This window comes from Adiantum capillus-veneris, chromosome 27, assembly GCF_014529385.1.
Source record: "Adiantum capillus-veneris isolate H3 chromosome 27, ASM1452938v2, whole genome shotgun sequence".
Taxonomy (NCBI): Eukaryota; Viridiplantae; Streptophyta; class Polypodiopsida; order Polypodiales; family Pteridaceae; genus Adiantum; species Adiantum capillus-veneris.
This window is the reverse complement of record NC_140957.1, coordinates 42,839,502-42,845,501: the sequence shown is the minus strand read 5'-3', so window position 1 is coordinate 42,845,501 and position 6,000 is coordinate 42,839,502.

Genomic DNA, 6,000 nt, shown 5'->3' with positions numbered 1-6,000 from the left:
TTCTACCAAACTCCTTCATTGCTTGACTCGCTCGATCTCCTCTATAGGGTTTGGGTAAGTTCCTATCTTCTTCTTGGGTCCTAGCCATTGTGTCTCATGACGATCTTCCTTGTTGGTTTCTTTCCTAGTGGTCGTTTTGGTCTCCATGGTTTCACCTAAATCAGAATCCTCTTTAGCGTCGTTCATATATATGGGGTCTTCACCAGTCCCTATGTTGGTCTTTGAACTGGGGTCTGACTTCGCTGCTTTTTGTGATCTCTTCCTTCGTGTTTTCTTCTTCTTCTGAGATTGGGCAATTGATGCCGTGTCTCTTTCCTCAAGAATATAATTTTGTTTTTGGAGCATCGAACATTTACTAGTACCACATGTGTACTTTGTGATGGCTCCTCGGTAACCTCGATCAAGTTTAATGGAGTGATCTTCAACGCATTTGGATTATTCGGACATTGGGCAATCAAATGATCTATGCCACATCGATTACACATGAGCATCGGCATTGTAGACGTGCTCGCTTGATTGGTTTGCATTAGTGTATCATTCTTTTGTAGCCTAATAGGACACTCGGCTACACTATGTGGGCCTCCACACTCATAGAATTGAAGAGGTGGTCTCTTGGCAGTGTAATTGATATTTTGGCCTCTTGTAGCAAGAACAGCTACTTGATAGACAAGTTTGACTTGTCCCCAATAGTCCTCAATGTAATATTGTGGACTTTCTTCAAGTGCAGCAATCCCATAGGCAATATTAGGGTCTATATCTTCCTCATAACCTTCCACACAAGCAATAGATGACTCACAACCCACTTGATTCACAGAAGTGATTCTCGAATGTGGTGGTTGCGGTCCTAGCACTGGAGGTGGTAAGGTTGTTGTTTGGACAACATTTTGGGCTCTAGGGACCATGTGTTATGATGTTTCTTCAAGAGGTGGGGCTGGCATCAATGCAGGCACTCGGGGTGTGTCTGTCCATGCTAAGGTTGGTCTATTGGCCATCGCGCGCTTAAATACTATGCAATCCTTAGCTTGATGACCATACCTCCCACAGGCATTGCAATTCCCATTAAATTTTACTCTAAACATAGGGCATTCACTGGTACTATGCGGACCATAGCAAACTGAGCACCATTGTTGCTCCCTTCTTGGATACATATGATTGTTTTGTGGAGCGCGATTGTCTCTAAGACTCTCTTGAATGGCCTTGGTGAGATCTGCTAAAGTTATCTCAGATATCTTTGGCTCCTTAGCAATAGGCTTTAGGGTCATTGGTTGATGCCTCGATGCTTGCAAGTGGTAGATTTAGGCTCAACAGACACTCTTTCTCCTTGAATCATTAAATTATCCTCCAATTGGATCACATTGGTGGTGACTGCTTCCCAAGTGGTGATACCTCTAATGACTAGGCCATTGTAGATATCCTCATGTCATGGTCCCCTAATGAATCTATCAAGAAATTTGTTATTATTGAAGTGCTCATTTGGATTAAAACGAGAATTCAAATGCTTCAAGTGACTAATAAAGTCTCTCACCGACTCTCCTTCCTCTCATTGGGATTTCTGGAGTTGAGATGCTACACCCCAAAGCACTCCCTCTCGTATATATTCTTTCAAGAACAGACTCCTAAGAGTAGGGTAAATCATTTTTTCTTCCACCCTTAGGGTTCTATACCAAATCCCCAGGCTTCCCACTTAAGGTTAGGCTTAAAGCATTACTCTTATGCAGGTCATTGTATTCTCCTAGAGAATCGCATATTTGTTCAAACACTTTGATATGCTTTCTCACATCCCCATCTCCACTAAATTTTTGTGTGAGCTTGGTTATTTGTACCGCCTTACTTCTAGGCTCTCTATCAAGTGTGTTACACATATTCTCAGCAATAGATCGACTGATAGCTTGAGCAAATGTTTCCAAATCACCTAAGTGAGTAGGCACCGTGGGTGAAGGCGCTCGAGAGACTACATGTGGAGTAGGTATTGGCATTGGACTTGGCGCATAGGAAGCCCTTGGATTCCAAATTTTTGTGTGAGCTTGGTTATTTGTACCGCCTTACTTCTAGGCTCTCTATCAAGCGTGTTACACATATTCTCAGCAATAGATCGACTGATAGCTTGAGCAAATGTTGCCAAATCACCTAAGTGAGTAGGCACCGTGGGTGAAGGCCCTCGAGAGACTACATGTGGAGTAGGTATTGGCATTGGACTTGGCGCATAGGAAGCCCTTGGATTCCAAGTTTGGTACGGTGTTGTGCCATGTGGCGATCCAAAGTTCATATGTGTGGCCCTAGGCATAGCAGATGTCAGATGTGACATGCTAATGCTAGCCGGTATGGTCCCATTGAAATAAGAGCTTGGGTGTTGTGGTTGTGGAGCATAGGTTGTTGAAACAATGGGAGGGGTAGGAGCTACATGAGTACGAGGACCCATAGGTGTATACGATTGGTACACACTTGTAGGTACTATTGCAGGCATTGAGCTACCATGTAGCAGTGCTTTACTAACAAATGAGGTCCATGGCGTGTTTCTTGGCATGCCCATCATTGCGGTAGGCATGGCATCTGTGGTGTCATCAAGGGAAAGATGAGCTAGACTTGGAAAGGTAAAGCTATCACTTGTGGGCTCATATTGCACTGAGAACCCCTGGCAAAACAACATATGGAGAATCCATTGGACTTACCAAGGGAGTCTCCATTTGCGATAAGGTTGGTTGTTTACCCTTCCCTATATAAAAGAATGTCATGAGACCCGTTGAAGGCCTGTGGATCCCCTTGTTCTGTCTCTCTAGCTCAATAACCCTATGGATGACCTCACAAACTCTTTGTTGTTGATCCTCTACACTAGTGGCACCCGTTGTGGATTGTAAGACATCTAACCAACCCACGTGATAGGTGTGACATGTGTATAGGTTGGTTAAAGTCTCCGTTTGTAGTTCATACTCCCAGTTCTCATTTAGGAATGCTCCATCTAGGATTGAGGTGCTAGGGGGGTTAATCCTTAGTGGTTGCTAATTCAGGAGCACTCGATTGCTCGCCTGGCATGGATGTTGACATAGGGGCTTTCGCTTTTAACTCTCTCCTTTGTTTTGTCCTACGTAAGCTTCGATTTCCTTTTCCCTAGCCGCAATGATATACCGCTCAACCTCTTGTACTTCGGCAAGGCTTCTACCATCAGGTATATATAACCTCGGAGGGGAATAGCTCTGAAGAGTCAGGGGGTACAGTCAATGGAGTATTCACGTGCACATTCTCCAGGAGCATGGGGTCTATGTTGATCATGAATGACGAATTTACTTCTCCACCCCCCTCATTTACATGGTTAGCTCCATGTTCGGACCGAGTGGCTCTACTAAAGGTTTCCTTCAAGTGGCTAAGCACGCTCGGCCCGGACCGTGGGCCCATGGCATGCATGTCTTGGCTTGAGCTATCAAGATTAGGCATCGCGTAACCCTCCATCACGTCGTAGTCAGAGGAAGAGTCACTAGACGCAATATGTGGGTCCTGAGTGGTACTACCTTGGGTTCCCGTTGAGGGCCTAGAGCCTAAGGTAGAGGAATAATGAGTGCTTGTGTAAACGGAGACACTCTGGATGTGATCATCCTCTAGCACATGACCAGAGCGTAGGTGTATGTGACCTCGACACCTTAGACCTCTGCTCCCCTTCTGTAGACCCAAGGAGGGCACTTGAGCGCACATAAGGGAGAGGGAAGTGGTGTGTGCAAAGGACACATGGAGAATTCGGAGGACATAGAAGTAGATGGAACTTGGAAGTTGAGAGAGAGAGAGTAGTTCATGAGGGAAAACTAGAGAAATTGAGGGCATGCCACCCACCCATAAAAGAGAGCAAGAAAGTAAAACACTACTCTCCCTTCAACTTATGCCCTGCCACCTCACCTCACTTTCGAAATTCCCTCTACTTGGTCATTTTTCCAACATCGTGCATGCATAGTCACATGAGGGAAACTTTTTATTACTTGCAAGCGATGAGGTTAGTCCCGACAGGGAAGATAGACATGCTCATAACCACCCAACCTGCCTATATATAGGCCCTTGGCCCTCTGACTCTTAGCTATATATAGCCCCTATACTACATGTGTATCCATAGGCCCTTGGCCAAGGCCGTGCCCTCCCAGTCCTACCCTTGGCATGAAATTACTCCCCCGTTGGAGAAGCGTTTTCGTGCTCGAAAACAAAAAGTGGTAGTATCTACATAAGAACACTAATGTTTTCCAGAGTGGCATCCGTCATGGACCCAACAAGTGGCTTGACCGGAACACGGTTCAAAAGGAGGTCCAATGAAACCAAGAGTAACATCTTGATTTTCCACATTGTTGTCCATTTACAACCAGCTTATATTATCGGCTCCTATCCAACATAGTGTGTAGACTCCATTTAGAACGCGCATGATCATGCTAAACGAGTTATCACAACAAAGATGTACCCGAAAGAGTACCTCTTTTCAAAATATAAGTCCTTGACTTGTTCTCAATTTTCATTAGTAAACAACCCCACTATAACTAGTGTTCAAGGTTGAGAACCTGACTTATACATGAAGAGACTATACCTAGTCACAAACATGCTTTAAATTATGGTAAGCAAACTCCAAGTAGAGCATTTAATAGTATAGCAATAAATGCTTACTAATTGGATGGCTTGTGCTAACGTACACACTTTGCATATCCTTTAGCACAAGATTACACTTTGTAATCTGCCTATCCCCTTGGATAACAGACAATATTGAGGTGTTTTCCCCACGGTTTACAGACATTCGTCCCAGATGACCGGTAAATGGGGATCACAATATCGTCCAACATTGATGAGGAATCAACAATGTCCCGAATAACCATCATGGTTAACTTGAAAGATCCACAAGCACCCAAACCGAGCCATGACCTATATTGGTGATTGGTAGACCCAAAAGTAATCTAATAGAGATACTGCACATAGAGTCCAAAATGATTCATAGCACTAATGTGAGAAATATGCATGCCGCTCCAAATCAGCCATTGCTAAATACTAGGGCCCATAACACCTAGTGTGCATGCATTTAGCAAAAACAGATCTGAACTTGTATATCCATGATTATACTTGCCAATACTTATGGCGAATGTGATGCTCCTAGCACACATTAAAGAGGAGTGTAGATACTTTAGAAAAAAAACTAATACTTTCTGCTGCAATCATTTACAAGCCGTGAAATGTTTGAACCATAATTGAAGGTGAAACAAAAGTCACTTCTAGGTACAAGAAATAAAACTTTTTCATTGACAACTCATAGCCTTGCTATATGTATAAACAACCATCTGTAATGTTGTTTAGCTGTAATTATACCTTAACAAGTCATTCTAAGTATCCGACAATTTTTGGCCACCGAAATTGCTCCTGATACGTCGTGCTGAAAATGGTCTAGAAAATCGATTTGACCAGCACCTAGGGACTTTGTCGTGACACATACTTGAAATAGTGGGCGCTAGTGTCAGTCCTAGAGACTCATATTCTCCACATGTGGAATATGTCTCATGTAAAGGTGTCTAAAAGAAAAACATCCTTTAAGTACAAGATGTACTTGTGCATGGAGGTAACTGCAAACACTCTACGTGAGTGAGAGGGACCCTCATTAGCCTTGCTCCACACTGGCTAAATTGAACTCCGTGAGTTCCTAGACGATGTTGTATCCCATGTGACAACATGTGCCAAATGAACCCTACAAGTGGTTCTATAATTGCATAATGCAGAAACTTATTTTAGACACTACAACCCAAATTTCTTGGCTCTTACATGACCTTGTCAATTCTCTTAAGAGCAAAAATGGATGATAAAATAGTTTGTACATCCTACGTGGAAAAAGAAAACAAAAAGAAACAAAACCAAATCAAATATGTATGTGAAGGTTGAACAGAGTGTTTACTAATCCGTAATGAAAAGGCATCGGCCCAAATTTCCCGCCTGCAAAGGTCTAGGAACACTAATTGAAAATGAGTGAAATGCAAGTAGTATTGCACATGTAACCTT